General features: G+C 47.1%; 1 long non-coding RNA gene across 1 annotated transcript; it reads left to right on the top strand.

Annotated features, from left to right (window-relative positions):
- Positions 1-2307: 2307 nt before the first annotated feature.
- LOC118237910 lies at positions 2308-5705 on the top strand. The gene is made up of 2 exons (XR_004768890.1): positions 2308-2368; positions 5456-5705. It is a non-coding gene; the product is annotated as an uncharacterized LOC118237910 (long non-coding RNA).
- Positions 5706-19585: the final 13880 nt, after the last annotated feature.

Here is a 19585-nt window from a genome sequence, read left to right as displayed (position 1 = left end):
GATCCATCTCTCTAGCCCCATATAAAACATTTTCACATATGTATATAATGTTATTTTGATCACAGTCACCTCTACTACCCTCTCTCATCCCCTTTCCTTCTCACTCTGCCCAACCAAGCCCCTTTCTTCTTTCTCATTTTTTTTTTTTTTGTGGGAGGCAGAGTTTCATTAGGGTTGCTTGCAGGAGTGTGGGCTACTAACCAGTGGCTGTACTACTAACTGCCTACAGATCCTTCTGTGTTCCTACACCCCTCCTCTCCCCATGAGCCTTTTTCTTTTTCTTTCTTTAGATGAGGCAATGACTCAGGACTTGAGAGAAGCCATTGTCTCAGCCCACAGGCATGCAAGCAGGAATGAGCAGGACCTACTGGGTCCTTTCCTTTTCCAGTTGCTGAGCCAGCTCCTTGGAACTGGGACACATGTCTGTGCCTTGTACTCAGTTCAGGACAAGGATCTTGACACAGGACAGAAGGTCGAAGGGTACAGCAGTAGGGCATGAAAACAAAACAAAAACAGGAAGTGGCCTGCTCTGAGATTTTCCATGGGAAGGCTGAGAAAGGCAGACTGATAGAACAAGAAAAAGGAAGAGAAAGGGATGGCTCCAGTTCCCCAGAAGTGCTGGAGAGGTGACTGTGCCTGGCAGGAGATGTGGGAAAACAACCTGTGGTCTATAGCCTCAGCATCTGCTTCATCTCCTTGCATCCCATTTCACCGGGAGGATGCTAAGAGATGTGTGTTTATAGATGCCCTGTTGCTTAAGTGTGAACATAGGTGTGCAACGACACAGAGAAGCAGTCATATTGGAAGTGGGGTTTCTACAGGGCAGATTCAGAATGTCAGCCACAGAAGGACTCACATTTCACCCACTCTCAGTGTGAGGACTGACGGTGGCCTCTCTGCCACTTACTGCAGCCGGGCAGAGCTCAAGGAGGGCTGCCCTGTGCCTTCCCCTCTTTTCATCAAGAATGGATGACTTTTCAGAAACATACATGGCCAAAGGTCTTTGGGAGAAGGGAGCAACTTTGGGGGGGAGGGGAGGGATTTCTACAAGAAGGAGGGCCAGATAAGAACAAATGCCCTACTACTGCTAGGTTCAAAATCCCAACTCACAGAAGAGGGGGAGCTGCAGTTCCTTCCAAGCTTAGTTTAGAATCCAGTTTTAATGCAGTCAGAACTTTATGTGACAAGGGAAGAATGTCCCAGTAGCTCTCCTGCTGCCTGTCTACCCATGAGTCAGGACAGTGCACTCCAGACAACTGCCAGAGGCCAAAGGGCACCTCGGCCTTCACCACAGTTTTGCTCAAAATACACAGTAAGTGGGTGGCAGGAAGTAAGTTGCAGCAACCTTAAGTGATGTGTGAAAGTTTCCAATTAGAAATTCAAAGAACTTGTCATTGTTTAATGGAAAAGTGAAACAAATTCTTTGTCGTGCTTCTTATCCTTGACTGTTCCTGGATGAGGGCTGGATCCATGGCAGAAACATAGGGGCCATTCATTCCCTGATATCTACAGGATCTGATGTAATGGGAAGGAAGCCAATCATACATTTTGGTTCAGGACAAACAATTGCCTGGGCTAGGTTGAGCCCATAATATGTTGTTAATAAAGTTTTATTGGTATAGACTGTGTCTGCTGGTGTACATTTAATACTGTTTTTACAGTATAAGGGCAGAATTGAATGACTGACACAAGCTGTGCATCCAAAGTCACCCTCCTCTCAAATTTGCTCCCTGGATATGTGTGTGTGTGTGTATGTGTGTGTGTGTGTGTCTCTGTGTGTGTGTGTGTGTGTGTGTGTGTGTGTGTATTCTCTAATTCACTGATTCTTAGTTTTTCCTGTATAAAGGACTCCTCTGATGAAATGGTGGTAGCTATATGTAAAACTCCTGTCAAAGGAATTCATAATCTCCTGACTAAGAATGTCAGGTACTATGTAGACTCTCCCACAGGCTTGGGCTGTTGTACAATATTCTGGATCATCATGAGAATAGATTCAGAGGGCGTGAAGGACATCTGATTTGACTCCTACACCTACCCACTGCAATGACAGTTATGATAAATAAAAGTAACCTTGAATTACCAGCCAGAGGATGTGAGCTGTCTTGGCTCTGTCCCTTAACATTGTATGACCTCAGCAAGTCATTTCACTTCTCTGGATCTTGGTTCTCCTAGATGTCTGATGAGATATCAAAAGAGATTTGGGGTTTTTTTAAGATTTATTTTATCTTATGTGGATAAAGTTTTATTTTTATTTTTTTGTTTGTTTTTTTTTCCTTTGGTCTAGATGTGTGTGTGCACCATGTGCAGACCTGATGCCCTTGGAAGTCAGAAGAAGGAATTGGATTCCCTGCAACTTGAGTTACAGATGGTTGTGAGCCTCTTTGTAGGTCCTGGGAACTAAACTTGGGTCTTCTACAAGAGCAGTCAATACTCTTAACCACTGAGGTTTCTGTCCAGCCCCAGGGGAAGGTTGTTTTGTTTTGTTTGGTTTTGTTTTCAGGAGACACGTCTATTATCTCTAAGGCTCTAAAATTTGTTTCCGGACTTGAAGAGCTAGAGTGTTGTGATTTATATGTTTTCAAGACATTTGGATCTGTTTGGCTACCCAGAACACTGGTCTGTGGTGCTTAATGTAGTTAATTCTCCAATGTCTGGAATCTGGGATTTGATTACCATATTGGATATTTGGCATTTGAGGAGAAAGCTCTGTCATGCCTGTCTACACTCTTGACCCTGGTCGTCTGTCCTGATCCATCCAGCTGCCACATGGGGGCTACAAAAGAGCATGTAGACATGTGTGATTTATCCATTAGATCTCAGAAAAAATAACCAGAGCCTAGACCACAGGGACAGAGAACACACAAGGCCTATCTTGGACAGATATGACCTGTCAGGGAAACTTTAATTTCAGGTTGCTTTTGTTTTTAACATGATTGGGTGTGTATATATGTATGGGGAAGACAGGGTCCAATGATGGTGTCTCCCTCAATCACTTCTCCATCTTATTTTTTGAGACAGGGTCTCTCACTGAGCTTCGAGTTCACAGATCAGAGAGACTAGATGTCAGCAAACATAACATCTTCCAGTCTCCACCTACCCAGAACTGAGCGCTGTGCTACACTTGCTTCTTTCATGGGTTCTGGGGATTGGAACTCAGGTCCTTATGCTTGTCAGCATTAGTGAGCCATCTCCCTAGTCCCTGTTGTTGATTGATTTATGGGCTTCACTGGTGATCTCTTTTTGGGAATTATCCAGAGGGCACATGGTCTAGCTACAGGGGCTTGTATGACAGGGGTGACTTCTGTCCTTAATTGTAAGGCTGCAAGAGGAAGTCCCATGGCCACTTGATGGCTCTGCTGTCTGCTGGATCCAGTCATTCTAACAGCCTGGGTTTTGAATGAGCTGACCTGTTTCCCTCCCATTGCGACTGGGAGATACCAGCTTCACTTTAGCCTGCTCAGGCAGTGGAGGCTGAACTCCAAAGATGCTGCCTGGTGCTGCCCGATATAAGGGCTGATGGTTGAGGGGTTGAATATTCAGGGATGCAACAGTCCCCAGGACCTCCACTGTGGCCTTGTGTCACAGTGAGCAGGGGGCAGGAGAGGCTAGAGCAGGGAACTACTCTGTCCAGGCCTGGCTTTGTGCAGCGGTTTCCTGTCTTACTAAGTGGCCGTTGCTTTGCTGATGATTCATGATGTTTGGAAAGTGTGGCTGTGCTCTGAACAGGGAAGTGAAAAATAACACAGCCAAGGTCAAGGCAGGACAGGACAGGGCTGTTAGAAGCTATTCAGTGTCTAGAAAATACTGAGAGTGTGGACCACAGTAAAACTAGGTTTGGTGGTCTGTGGGCCTTGTGCCCCCCCTTACAGTTTTCCAAGTGGTGGTCACTTGTCTGTCCTGGAAGCCACTGCTAGTCTTGGCTGAGCTGGGCTGGAGGAGGAAGTGGAGGGTGATTCAGCATTTGTTTCCTCTCTGAGTCAGAACCGGCTCCATTTCTGGGGTTGGAGCCAGGGGGCACTGTGTGGCCTTCTGAGCATTCTTTGAACTTGCAGTCAACAGAGAGGCTCTGCCCCCTAAGGCTGCTGCCCCTACTGTGACCTTTTGGATGAGTAAGGGGATTAAGCTGGATCCTCCAGCCAAGCCAGACTCCCCTCTGACTCAACTAGAGCCCTGCCTGTGGTCAGTGGACAGACGGTACAGGGCTAGGTTTCTGGGGCAGTGCCCCTCATGCTCTGGAGAGGAGCTAGGTTTGAAGGCCCCTTCTGGGTGATGGAGGATGTAGCTGAAGCCACACCCCCAGGCTTCACTTAACCCTTAGGTTGATGATACAGTACTAGGATGATAAAACACTTGGTTAGGACAATCTCAGACAAGTTGATCCAGAGCTGACTATAGTGGGCTGTCACTTTTGCCGTCTAAAACCTGTCCTAAAAGCATTCCATGTATCCAGGTGCTAATTGCCTCTGCCCAATAGTGCCTTGGTGCTAAGATTACCCACCCAATAGAGACTTGGAACCGCTCTACAAAATACTTCTGTGGCTTTGGGCCTTGGTGCCTGCCATCATCTTAGTGTTGTATTCTTCTAGCACATTCTTCTCACTTTTTTCTTCCTTTCATACACACATATTGCATGACCAGGGCAGTTGCTTCAGCTCAGGCTAGCATTGGTCACCCCACAGTTAGTGAGGTCTTGTAGCCACATGTAAGAGTGATGTGAGTTAGGCCGGGCATTGGTGGCGCACGCCTTTCATCTCAGCACTCGGGAGGCAGAGGCAGGCAGATCTCTGTGAGTTTGAGGCCAGCCTGGTCTCCAGAGCGAGTGCCAGGATAGGCTCCAAAGCTACTTAGAGAAACCCTGTCTTGAAAAACCAAAAAAAAAAAAAAAAAAAAAAAAAAATTAAGTTGATATAGTTGGTGGTTCTAATGGGGACTTTGTGTGACCCAGGCCACCTGCAGCGACAGGCAGGTCAGGGGCTCCTTTTTGTCTCACTCCAGCTTCCTTTGAACTCTGATTTCAATCACTAGTCTTTGAGAAACTTCCTCCACCTAGGTAGGTGAGGCACGTACAAGATGGCGGCTTTTGATATCACCCATGGCTTTACTGCCAGGGAGTGACTGAGAGTTCAAAGTCCCAGACATGGCCTAGATGGCTTTTGCTAGGGCCAGGCAAGTGTCAGTGGCCCCTCCATGGGGGTGGTATGGGGACTACATATCTAACAACTGCTCGAATTTTGGCTGTGTGATGAGTAGGAAAAGCGGTTGCTAGGGCAACTAATCCAGACAATGAGTCCCAGCATGGCTTTCCTGCCTCTGTTTGGTTTACCCAAACCCAGTAAGGAGGATGGGCTTGTTCTGTCCTCTGAGCCATGAGTTCCTGGGAGGATGTGGTGGTGGGTGCAGTTCTCTTTCTGGAGGCATATGCTTCAGGTAACAGCTGTGTGATGTTTCTGAGCAGAATTCCTTGGAGAGTGGACGTCACGACCAAACGGAAGAACAAAAGAACAATTCTCAGAAGCACAGCAAAAATGAAACCAAATAAAAAACCCATAAAAATCCCTATGGGGCAGAGGAAATACCAGCCTGGTGTCTTTTGTGCCTTATGCTGGGTCATAAAGGGCAGCTTCGCCAAGAGGTGGTGATGATGTGGCAATGTTTGGACTTGAGAGAGAATGTTCTGGAAAACAATAAAAGGCAGCACCCATGTATCTATGTGTTTTCATGGTGACTGATGGCAACCGGGAAACTGTCTCATGGCTAGGGTGTGTGTGGAGCCTGAAAGAGGCGCTGGGCAGGAAGGAGCTCAAAGTTTGCGTTTGCACATGGTCACCAAGAGCTGGCAACTGTCACTGGGTCTGCCCCTGCTGGGTATGCCTGATGTCAAAGGAACTCTGACCTCCATTTAGTCACCAGATACCAGTCTGGAACTCTCTTTGAAGATTAAGTAAGCACTCTCAGTGCAGAGAATAGCTGAGTGATGTCACCTGGTTATCTGAAGCATGAAGAGTGAGCACCTAGGTAGTGGAGTGACAGGCATCAGACTTTCTGTTCCCCTCATGGGCTGTTTCACTGAGGGGCACAGTTTTGGGGCGTGGTTCAGAGATCTTTTGAGGGGATGCAGTTGAGGATGTGGCGACTTTCACTCTTGTTTCAGGAGGTGACAACATCCCAGGGATGGAGCTCTGCTGTTACCCACAGCAGCTGCGTGTGGCCTGTGGCTGGCAGCTCTGCCTACATAGTTACCTGGGATGGAGTTTGTGGGAGATTTCATTTCTGCTCTGTGGTTTCGAGCAGCTAAGAATCCATGGTGCGCATGTGCGCACGAGTGTGTGTGTGTGTGTGTGTGTGTGTGTGTGTGTGTGTGTGTGTATTTAAACAAGGTCTCATGTAGCTCAGGCTGGCTTCAAACACACTAAGTAGCCAAAGATGACTTTCAACTCCTATCCTCCTGCACTCTCTTAGTGCTGGGATTGCAAGTGTGCATTGCTTTACCCGATTTCTATATGCCAAGTTTTCTGAGCTCTCTCAACCCTGGAAGCAGCTTTTAGCCTTTCAGGATTCACCCATCCAGCTTGTCATTTACTCCCTTTATAGCTGTCATTTCCTACTCAGTCACAATGAGAGCCGGCTGCTCGTCTAGTCTCTATTGCCCAGCACAGAGCTAAACGTGCAGTAGGGCTCTGCACGTGACTAAACTTGTCTTCCTGCTTTTCTTCTGTTGGGGTGCATGCAAGTTCTGACCCAGAAACCTCAGAGTGTGGCCTTACTGGGTCTTGAAAGAAGTGATAAAAGTAAAATACTGTCACTGGAAGGAGCCTTCATGTAATCCAACTGGTGTCTTTGTAAGAAGTGCCTGGCCAGATTAGGTTGGAGAGCTGACTCAGCAGCTAAGAGCAAATATTACTGGTCTTGCAGAGGACCCAAGTTCAGTTCCCAGCACCGATGACAGGCTGCTCACGAAAGCCTGTCACTTCAGTTTTGCAGGATCTGATGCTTCTCTGGGCACCTGCACTTACGTGTATATGCACTCACATGTGCACTCACACACACTCACACACACTCACACATGCACTCACACATACACACACACTCACACGTGCACTCACCCGTGCACTCACACACACACTCAAACACTCACAGGTGCATTCACACACACGCACTCACTCGTGCACTCACACACGCACTCACACACACACTCACACGTGCATTCACACACACACTCACGCACGCACTCACACACACATACGCACTCACACATGCACTCACACACACACCCACACACACACTCACACATGCACTGACACGTGCACTCACACACACACACACTCACATGTGCACTCACACACACTCACACATGCACTGACACGTGCACTCACACACACACTCACATGTGCAATCACACACATACTCACGCATGCACTCACACACACTCACACACACACATACACACGCACTCACACACACTCACAATGCACTCACACGTGCACTCACACACACACTCACACACACTCACACACACTCACACATGCACTCACACGTGCACTCACACACGCACTCACACACACACTCACACACACTCACACATGCACTCACACGTGCACTCACACACATACTCACATGTGCACTCACACACACACACACTCACACACACTCACAATGCACTCACACGTGCACTCACACACACTCACGCACACACTCACGCACACTCACACTCACACGTGCACTCACACATGCACTCACACACACACTCACGTGCACACTCACACGTGCACGCACCCACCATGGATTCCTAGCTTCTAAAAGCCACAGAGCAGAACTGAAGACTTAAAAACAAAATCAATACTTATAAAGTAAGGAGTCAGGACATCATCATCTCTCAACAGGTCACCAACATTGACCAGGTGTCAGGTGTTCTAGAACATTCAGAGACGAAAGAAGTACAAGGAAAGAGGAACAGGAATAGGCCAGTCTTCCTTTTTCCAGTCTCTCCTACCAAGCCCCTGTCTTGTTAGCTTCTCCTCACCCCTTCCTCAGTAGAAAGCAGAAACTAGGGGTGGGTAGGAAATGAAACCCAAGGCTCCCCACAGAGGACACCCCACAGAAGCTCTGGAATAAGATGGAAAGTTTTGAACACAGAGTTGGGGCCCTTGCTCTCTTCTCCCCACAAGCTCCTCAGTTCACACGCACACATATAGGCCCCAGAAGATACACATGGCCCCTTAGAGTGAACAAGTGTGTATGTTGCCTGGAAGTCTCAGAAAGGGGCCTCAGCTGCCCCAGCTGGCAGAGTGCACACATACGGGCCTCATCAAAACAACTCTTTGGGTCATGAATTTTCCCTTTGGTGTACAACTCCTGTCTCTATGGGAATCATGAGCTCATTTCATCACCGGGCCATCCCTATGAACACTTTTCAGCCTCAGACCTGTCCTGCCTGTGAAGAGGCTGGCCCAGTTGGAAGTGTGTTTACTATGGAAGTCCTGATAGGCTTTGTCCTTCTGTGCTATCTACAACCTTGGACCCCAGACAGTTTCGTCACATCCCTCGGTCATGCTAGCTTCCCGGGGGCTGCTTCTGCAACACTAGCTTAGCTCATGATTTTAAAGGGAACTGAGATCCAGACACTCCGTTGACTAAGCAGTCCTGGCCTATGTAGTTCGGGTTCCCAAAGGGACCTGCCAGTGGTACTGTGAGCAGCCTCAGGGTGAGTGCTAGGGGTGGGGTTTGCAAAACACAATCCCTTTTCCATACTACTAAACATGGTTTTCTCGAGGTCTAGTGGAACTTCTTCATTTAATGTTGGTGTCACACCAGCTTCCCCTGTCTGATGAGGACTCAGAGAAGTAACCCTTAGCTGAAAGGCTTTGTTGTTTGGCATGAGTCAGCCTTAAGGACGACCAATACAATACACTTGCCTGGGTTGCTAAGTGCCTGGTTAGCAACCTGTAAATAATGATACTTAGAAACCATTCGGAGAGAGCCCCAGCAATGGTCTGGAAGGCGCTGCATGTGACATGACCAGTGATAAGGAAATGCTCCTCATTTGCTAGAATTCTGCCACTAGTAAACACCACCCCATGGTCTCGCTCCCTTCCAGGGGCCTGGTTACTTGTGTGTGACTCATGGCTGATTATCTGATGGGAAGTTGGGTCTGTTATAATGATGGTATCTGGTTTCCAAGATACTTTCACAGGCATGGCTCTGCCAAGAAGGGAAAGCAATAGGGAGTCTCTATTTAGAGAGCGCAGAGTTCTCGTTAGACACAACTCAGAGCAGCGTTGGTGACCACCAACATCAGCAGGCATACTTCCTGTAGGCCATTTTGATTGCAGTTCAACTATGGTTGCTGGGGGGTCTGCCTGGGCTGACTGCTTTCTCTTCAGTGAAGGTGTTTAGGCTTTCCAGCTTTACCTCAGAGAAAGGAGAGGAAAGGTTCATGCTTTATGGAAGCATGCCTCTTCCTGGTTTCCTGTCTTCCCTCACTCCCTCCTTTTTTCCTTCCTCCTTTTCTTCCCTTTCTCCCCTCCCTCCCTTCCTTTCTGTTTCATGTGTATGTGTTCATTCTTATGTTGGTGTGCGTGTGAAGGGCTGATGACAACTTTAACTGACTCCCTCTACCTTGTTTTTTTTTTTTTTTTTTTTAGTTTTGAGACAGGGTTTCTCTGTGTAGCTTTGGAGCCTATCCTGGCACTCGCTCTGGAGACCAGGCTGGCCTCGAACTCACAGAGATCTGCCTGCCTCTGCCTCCCGAGTGCTGGGATTAAAGGCGTGTGCCACCAACGCCCGGCATTACCTTGTTTTTTGTTTGTTTGTTTTTGTTTTTTGAGACAGCATTCTTCACTAAGTTTGGAACTCAGAAATAGGCAAGACAGGCTAACCAGTGAGCCCCAGGGGACTACCAGTGTCTGCCTCCCCAGCACTGGGATTATAACATGGCACTTTTAAAATGTGGACTCTGGGAGTCAAACTTTGGTTCCCAAATATGCAAGACAATCACTTTACCAATTGAGCCACCTCCACAGCCCCTTGATCTCCCTTTGTAATGACTCAAAAAGAATTTGTCATTACCCAGATATATCTGCTGGTGCTTTCCGATGGCCTTGGCTGTTTGCTGAACTTTTTCTTTGAAGTGACTTTAACCACGTGAATCGCAGTGCTCATGACCAGCCTGGCCCTGGCTTATGTCCTATTCTGGCCTGGAACTCTCTATGTAGACCAAGTTGGCCTCAAACTCATAGAGATCTACTTGCCTCTGTCTCCTGAGTGCTGGGATTAGTGATGTCTCATCACATCCCTTGAGAGAACATTTTGGTAGGTGGGTTTTGATTGTGAGCCTTGGATAGATGAATCTAGCCAAACTGTGCTAGCCAAAAACACAGTTCTAGGCTGAATACACACAGACACACACACACACACACACACACACACACACACACACACACACACAGAGGCAGCCAGCCCTCAGCATAGTCACTCTGTGTCCCCCCTGCTGTATATGCCTTTCTCTGCTTATCTGGTCTGTCTTTTTAGGAAGACTTGTGTTAACCTTACCATGAGTTGTCTCTTTGTCACTAGTTGTCTGTGTGACTTAGGGCAGAGTTTCAGACTTTTCATTTGTGCAGTGGAGACCATAACACCCACCTTGCAGGTCAGTGTGGGTAGAGAACACGTTCATGGTATACTTGGCTCATAAAATCTGTTCGGTGAATATAGTTAGTTATTCAGGGCCAAACCACAGGGAACATAGTGGCTGCTGGCAATAGAAATGGACTCTAGTTCTTAAGGATCTGCTCCAAGCTGTGAGCTCTCCACGTGTTGCATTAGCCTATCAGTGAACTGTGATCACCCTCACTGGACGAAGGACAAGCACAGCATCCCAACTCCTTCCATCCAGGATCAGAGCCACATAGCTCTGCATGTATGGACTGTCATTGGTGCTGCTTTGTAGACACACTAGAAGTCATGGTTCTGTATGAGTGGGGGTTGACAATGAGCCAGGTCAGGTGACCATGAAAACATCTGCTTTTCATATTCCATACACAGATTGGTCCATGTGCTGTTAGTGGCCAGCTTTGGGGACCTCTCACTCTAACGCCTGCCAGCAGCTACACATCCATCCCCTTACTCAGGGAATGGCATACCTGTGAATCTCATGGTGGATTTTGTGACTCTTCTAAGAGTCCATATTCTTACTGGGATGGGTGGGTGGGCAGAGTCAGTGTGTTGAGCTGCTTGGGATGTGGGAAGAATCAAGACTCCTCCTGTTCTGGTGATTTGAGGAACATATTGTCATTCGGGACCTCTGCTTAGGTCCCTCACTGTGTCTGCCTCTCACTTGCCACTTCCCTCAGGAAACTATCTAACATGAGACTTGCGTTGGGAACATGTGCCCTGGAGGGAACATGCTGCCCAGTACACATCTGCAGGTCAGGACATTAGTATGTTATGATAATTTCTCCTGGAGAGATGTGAACAAATTCACCCTTGGTAGGGTACCAAAGTTACAATTCCCCTGAAGTCCAACTTGGTGAAGCAATGAGCAAGGGTGGAAGAGTTTCTCATAGGATCATGAATGGTTTGAAGGCAGCTGCAGCACTGGAAATCCCATCCCAGTATGGGTGATGGTTCCCAAAAACTGTATCTCTAGAGCTTCCCACACCACTTGCAGGTAGCTTGGCTGGTGGGAGAGTCTCTTCTCCCCAGTAAATATTCTGTCACACAACCTTTAGGAGAAACCTTGTGTGCCTTGTAAGTTTTAGGAGCTTCACAGGACTTGTGTGTTGCCACCCCCCACCCCACCCCCCACCCTAGACTTGAAGGCTTCATTTACTTTCTGAGTCTTAACTCACCTCCAAGATGGATGCTTCAATTTAGAGGAAATTTGGAAGGTAGCAAAAGAGCCCTACAGAACAACATTGCCGAGTGTGAAAGCACCTCTGTAGTGGTCCTAAAACAGTTAGATGTGTCCCCTGTGAAGAAGAAGTCCCCATGAGGACACAGTGAAGAAATCAGAGACTCCACAGGACACCTACTCCTGTGCTGTCAGTTGAGCCATTTGTGTGTGCCCCAGGGACTCAGAGCTCACAAGCAGTATGGGAGGGTTGAACACAGGTGGTAGACAGACCCTCAAAGCATGTAGCCACCCTTTCCTCCCATCCTAGCTCCCTTCTGTATCCCCCTTTTCCAGTCAAGGAAGGGAGGAGCAGGAGGAGGAGGCCAGCTTTAACTTCCTGCATCCAAGCTCTGCTTCTTACAGTCCTCTTGGAGTCTTTGTATTGTAGGTGAGCAGGAGGGTAGTCATGCTCTCTCAACAGTGGCCAATGGGGTGACATGACAGTAGGGGTGGGACTTTGGCATAGACCACACAAGAGCCAACTATACCCATGTGGAAAGCACACAGATTAGCCTTTGGTTAGACACACCCACTTCCATCCACATTATGACATAGGGTCTAGAATGTTCTTCATTGTTAATTCACACTTTGTTGTTTCCCAAACCTGTCCCGCCCCTCTAGAAAACTTAGAACTATGTTTACTTTCTTTGTTTTCTAGGACAATCCATTTCTCTTTGTTCAACTGCCCATCTATCCATCTGTCCATCCATCCATCCACCCACCCGTTCATCCATCTATCCCCTATATTAAATATCTCTTTGCTGTGAGTTTGACTTGAGCTCTTACTGAATGGCTTTATCTTCTCGTGACAATTCCATGCAGTCCCGGGTCCTAAGACTGAAGGCACATGTGTACACATTTCATCATGTTTCCTATCTAATTTTGGAATAGATCCTCACTCTTCATTCTGTGTGTGTGTGTGTTTTTCCCACGACCTCATGCCTGTAGAGAACATTTGGGGCACTGGCTTACACAGTCTTCCTGTTCTGAGTCCTCTAATACCCTTGCTTTCCAGCTCAGAGGATGGAGGAGGGGCCAGCGGCACATCCAGGCCTGCTCTCTGCTTTTGCCCCCAACCCAACTTGGGACTTCACCAGGCCAAAGTCATGGGGTTGAGGTCTTGTCCATCTGTCTTTCTTTTTACCACTATTTTTTTTAATTGGCATTTTTTTTGTCTATGAAATAATGGATTTCATGATGACATTTCCATTCATATATTTGTATTTGTTTCCCCTACTATCCTCCCCTGTCCTCCCTCTCTTCACTGGTCCTCTCCCTCCCTTTAAATAAGGCTTCCTGCTTTCATGCCATGCATATATGTGAATATAGCTAAATCTAGTTTCATATGTGAGAGAAGATGCGTGATATTTTATCTTTCTCCCCCTTGCTATCTTTTACCCTGTTTTGTTCTTCCTCCCCCATCTCCTTCAGGTTCTCCTTCCCCATTTGGTCCCATGTCTACCTTCACATCATATATATTCTGCCTTCAAAGACTAATATAATATTCATATTCATATACACACACACACACACATATATTCCAACTTCAAAGCAGCTGCTTGCAGGAAAAAGGCACACAGTCATTTTACTCCTGAGACCAAGTAGCCTTGCTAAGATTCACCACCCAGGAAGTGGCCCACTCCAATACACACAGCGTGTCTCTTTTGAAGCAATCATGCATGTGTACTTGTGTGTGCATGTGCAAGCATGTATGCATATATGTATTTGTGTGCATGTGCATATGTGGATGCGTATGAGTGCACACAATTGTAATTTACGTGAAAACAAGAGCATTTCTGGTCTGGGCCTTGAGTGCTTGGCCAGCCTTGCAGTCTTACTCACACTAGTTCTGTACTGACATGAGGGTAGCTATTACTGTCTTTGATGAGCAGAGAACATGTCTTGGTGGAAGAAACAGGAGGAGCCAGGAAACCAGGCCGGGTGCCAAGCTGAGTGGCCACAGAGCAGGAGGGCACATGCTCTCCAAGATACTATTTCAGGACTGCCTGAGACCAGAGTGTGTTATTGCCACAGTGGAATGCTCCCTCAGAGGGGACGGCTAACCTGGCCAAGCAAGGCAGGAATGTACAGCCTGTGGTGGTGACCGCCTCCTCCCTCCAGCACATGTCCCGCTTCCTGCTCTGAGTCACTGAACTTTTTTGGTGTGTGTCTTTCTGACTTGCCTACCTCCCACTACAGCCTGCATTCTGCACTGCTCTGTTGTCAATGTAGGGAAATCTTCTGAACTTGGAGCTGTGTTGCAAAACTCTTGAGCTGTTTTTGGCATGTTTCTGTGCTGTAAGGAGGCTGGGAGGAGGGAAGGGACAAGGAATAGAAAGGAGAGAGAAAGGAGGGCAAGAGGAGAAAGGGAGAGAAACAGCTTGCTGACGTCAAAGAAGACCGCATACTACAGGGTAACATTACTGGTCCCTCCACCACCCACTCCTAATTTACTAGAAACCAAACAGCCTGTTTGGAAATGCATAGCCTTGCCTGCTGTCTACCACCCCCCTTTATTCTCCTTTGACCAAACGGGCCATCAATTGTTGGGAGTTTGAAAGCTACCTGGTTCCCTGATACAGAGGGAATTTCCACGAGTCATAATTCAGTCTCTGCTTGTGTAGGGCACTGTAGCTAAAGTAAATTGATCCAGCTGATGGAAAAGGGCCCCTGGGGACAGAGAGGTCGGCTCTGCAGCTGGGGCAGCTGCTCGGGTTGTCACATGACTGGCTGTGCTTGCTTAGGCTAGTCCCTAGAGCATCCTCCCCCATACCCTCCATGGTGCATCCTTTGCAATCTTTTTTTGCCTCTAGAAGGGCCATCTTGTAGCCCAGCTCTTTTCCTATGGTGAAGTGATTTTCTAGGAAGTTGGCAGCCCTTTCTCGACTTGAAATGTGAAATTAGTTCTGGAGAGATGGCTGGTAAAGTGCTGCTCTCACACGCATGAGAACCTGAGTTCAGTAACCCAGAACCTGCGTTTAAAACAGTAGGTGCGGTGACATGGGATTGTAATCCCAGTGCTGGGGAGGTGGAGGCAAGCAGATCCCTGGAGCTTGCTGTCCAGGCAAGGTTGACTCTGGCCTCCCCATACACTGGCATATATACATTCATGTAAAAAATCAGAACTCAGAGTATCCTGAGAGTGGCACCCCCCTGGGAGTCGTCTTTGCTGCCCTGGCAGGTTCTCTGGTGCATAGCTGAAGCCCTTCTCAGTTCTGGACATACAGGGCCTGTTCACAAACACAGTCTGGCAATAGTAACTTGTAACCTGGGGCTCCAGAAATAAGTTTTTTCCACCACCCAGATGGTAGAGTTCAAGCTGCTGCCTGGCCAGGGCTGCACAAGTTAATTTTTATCCCAGTAAAAAATAATAAACACCGCATTAACAACTACATGTTTATCAATTTGCAGTTCATTTCCAGCCAGACCATCTCCCTCCTGTGTGTTTTTACTGCTGGCTGATGATCCAGAGCACGTTTGGTGAAACCATATGTGGCTATTTAGGCCTTGGCCTCAGTCGCATTTATGTGATGTTTTCCACCTTAATTGCATAATGCCATTTGGCTCTTTGTGCAATGGCCTTCAAACAGCACAGCTGAATGATAAAGAAAGTGCAGTAAAGCCACAGGACTGGCTAGGGGGTTACCCGGCAACACAGAGACCCATGCTGCTGCTTAACAGAGAGAGCAACAAGGATTTTATTTCATTTTTCCGGTTTTAGAGGAAGCCCCAGCCTGCATGTGTCAGATCACCTTCTCTGGGTAGGAATGGATCTGTTGTGATTCTCTCCTCGTTTTATGGTGGGCTGATATTAGAGGAGGTGGTGAGAACAGCTGTCAAATGGAGATAGGAATTTTGATCAGAAAGATGTACTGTCAGACTGCACCAAGTATATGACTAGACTCAAGGGCATTCACTGGCCCCACAGCTCAGCCTCTCTCTCTTTTTTTTTTTTTTGGCAAGTACTTCAGCTGGTTTTGTTCTTGGCAGGATTAGAGCCCCCCTGACAGTGTCACCTATTGTTTATCACTATATTGTTCTTGCCAGGGACACCATTTGGCCATGATGAAATGGAACAATGGCTGTGCACGATGGTGGAGATACTAAAGCGTTCTCTAGGCTCTCAGTGCTCCTTAATTGAAGTACATAATAGACACTGATGTTGCCACATGTTGGAGGGCAGATCTAAACAGTTCCTCTGGGCAACGGGGAGTGAGGGAGCTGCAGGAGCACCAGGCAAGATAAACCCAGACTGTGCTCTGTCTTTATCTCCTTGGAAAGATAATTTACTTTTTTGCAACCTCAGATTTCTCCCCTGAGAAACAGTAGGGGGGCAGTGTGTCCTTCCCAAGGCTCACCGGTGTCTAAGTGTGTCTATTCTCAGGACCAGCTGTCTGCCTGGTTTCTCGAGGACCCTCATAAGAATTTCTTGTTAGGTAGGAAGATCAGTCTTGGCGGAGACCAGTAGGCAGTGGGTTGAAGTTGCTGCGTGAAACCCCAAATATGAAGCAATGTCCCATTTCCCAATGGGGAGTTATGAAAGCCCTGCCTTTTTGGGGGGCTAGCATGAATATATAAACTTTAAAAAGTTTTATTTGTGTGTGTGTGTGTGTGTGTATGTGTGTGTGTGTGTGTGTGTGTTTGAGTGCCACAGCTCCTGTGTGGAGATCAGAGAACAACTTTCAGGAGTCAGCTCTCTTCTACTATGTGGGTCTCAAGAATCGAACTCAGGTCTTCCAGCTTGGCAGCAAGCCCTTGACCCACTGAGCCATCTCAGTGAACCCTGAAAGTATACATTTTTAATGATGTGACATAGTCAACTATCTTATCAAGTGTATTTTACACGTATGTTTAGACTTACATGTACAAATATGCTTATTTAGAAACATTGCCTTAGTTTTCACTTGTTATTCAGACCTTCCATTACTCTAGCTCCTTGTATGTGTGGTGTTAGGGACCAAATAAATACAAGATTTCTTATCTACCAGGCAAATACTCTGCCACCAAGTGAATCCCCAATCTTTCCAGCTTCCGTTTAAGTGACCTAACATAGTCTTCTAGACCACATCTTCATACTTCTGCCCTTTGTCTTTGAGATGCAGTACTTTTTGGGTCTGTGTACTATGGCCACTGGAAGGGTTGTCTCAGTCCTCATAAGCCATGCTGTATTTGGGATTTCCACAATGGGTATCTTCTTGAACTGCTTCTGAAAGGGACCTTTGTGGAGTGTGGCTGCACCAGGAAATGCTCACTTGTGTTAAGGTTGTATGGAAAGGTGTGAAGGAGTAAAATGGCATGGGACTTTGTGAGTTACTTTTCTTATGGTTGCAAAAGAAGGTCCTGATAGAATAAACTTAAAGAAGGTAGGGTTTATTTTGGCTCACAGTGTGAGAGGTACAGTCCAGCATGATGGGAAAGGTGGGGTGGAAGTGGGGGCATGGGGATGGGAGGCAGGGAGTGGGGGAGTGGTTCTCCTGTGAGGGCTGGGCCAGCTCTCTTGCTGCAGTGTCCATTGAGGGGCAGGACCAGCTTTCCTAGGGCCATTGTAGGGTGGGGCCAGCTCAGTGTGGTCCTCTAATTTCATCACACACGGATCCTATGCTCCCCATGTGCTAACATGGGCCACAGGCATCAACACAGACCCAGACATGGCTGTAGGCAGCAGCTCGGGCATGGATGACACCATGGCTCTGGGTGGCAGCACAGGCCACTCAGTTCTGCATGACTCTGGCTGCAGCATGGCCCTCAGGTGACTGACCAGACTCCAGGCAACCACACAGCCCTCAATTGCAACAGGAGCTGTGGATGTCATCTCAGACAGTGGCTGCTGTAGGGCCATGGAGCATACTGCTTTTTCAGATGGACCAGGTTCAGTTTCCACCCACATGATGACTTACAACTGCCTGTGCTAGGAGATCCAATCCCCTCATCTGGCCTCTCCATACACATGGTACACATACAGACAGACAGATAAAACACTTACACACATAAGAAAGAATCTTAAAAAGATTAAATCTCGTGCACGTGTTTGTGTGTGTGTGTGTGTGTGTGTGTGTGTGTGTGTGTGTGTGTGTGTGTGTATGCTTCAGCTAATGTGTGGAGGTCAGAGAACAACTTGTGTCATTCAGTTCAGTCCTTTCACCTTGTGGTTCCTGGGGCTCAAACTCAAGCTGTCAAGTTGGGTAGCAAGTGCCTTCACCCACTGAATTATCTTGCCATCTCCTTAAAATGTTCTTTTTCCATGTGGGGTTTTCTTAAAACAATTTCAAAACAGAGAAAAATGTGAGAAACAAAACAGAAAGCAAACTTGGAGAGATTCTGGTGCTGGTCATCTGTGACATGGATGGAAGAACTCAGCTGCGTTCTCCTGACATACTTGAAAATTTCCACAGTGAAAACTTAAAATGAGTTTGCAAAGACTCATCTTGTGAAGAACTGGAGGCCATGCTTTCAAGAATATCTTCAAACACTTTTATGCTTTTTATTTTAACACAATAGAAACCAACAAAAAAGACATTTGTCACTGAGCCTGCAAACCTAAGGATAAGCCTCACACATGGTAGAACAAAAGAAACCACTCCTGCAGGGTGACCTCTGTTCTCCTGGGTCTTATGGCACATTTGCCTCCCCAACTGGAAAAAAACAAACAAACAAGCAAAAAACAAGTAAAATAAAAAAATTCTTTCAGGTAACCTTTATAAACATCTAAAAGTAGCAGAGAGTTCCTGTTAGGATATTTTTTCTAAATAAAATAAATTGAGAGAGCATTTTATACCATGAGAGAATACACTATAACTCTATGAGGTAACTCATGTTTGTGGATACAGACCTAAGGAAACACCTTGGAATCCCCTTCCCTCCCTCCCATACACCTTGTCCTCTTTGTTTTGTGGATCTTAGTCAACAGGGTTGGTCACAGCCCTCGGTGGAGAACTTCCCGAAGTGACAGGAAGACCTACTTCATGCACTCTGCTTCAAGAGAAGCATCCATCCCCTCGTGTCCTTGTTGGCATGCAGCTGGCCAGTCTAGGAAGGCAGAGTGCCTGTGGCCCCACAGTCCTAGACCACGCCTGGTGGCTAAGTGGCCTTGGTGGTGGCATCCAAGGGGTGAATCAATCTTGTCCCCCTGGTGTGGCAACAGCTGTGGTCTACACAGCCAAAGCGAGAGGGGGTTTGATCATCTGTCCAGCAAATTCGGCTGTAGTCAGGCAGGGTGACTCAGGCCTTGGAGCTCCAACAACCACATCGAAAAGGACCTAAACGCAATTCCACATTTGCTTTGTTCCCGTTTTGTCACGCTGGCTCTTCCAATGTTGTTATCCCAAAAAACATGGTGGAGGAACGGGATGTTTTCCAGACAAGACAGTGGGTCATTTGTCACGGAGGAGAACTAAAATTAAAAAAGTGTCTACTGGACCTGTGGGGGAAGTCTAGAATTCTCTGGAATTATTATTAGAAAGAAAAATAAAAAGCTTCCTCTAAGGGTGCATTACACTATGACACAATAGGCTGGTCATAACCTGGGATCGATTTACTTCTGACTTTTCTTTTTGGTATGGCCCCATCCATGTCCCACATTTCTTAAGAAAGAGGAGCAGAGCTGTTTTGAAAGAGCTGGCCTTCAAATGTGACCCTCAAACATGACCCTCAAATGTGGCCCTCAAACTTTAAAAAGAAAAAACAAAACATACCCAC

Source organism: Cricetulus griseus, chromosome 3, assembly GCF_003668045.3.
Source record: "Cricetulus griseus strain 17A/GY chromosome 3, alternate assembly CriGri-PICRH-1.0, whole genome shotgun sequence".
Taxonomy (NCBI): domain Eukaryota; kingdom Metazoa; phylum Chordata; class Mammalia; order Rodentia; family Cricetidae; genus Cricetulus; species Cricetulus griseus.
This window is presented reverse-complemented; position numbering and strand designations above follow the sequence as displayed.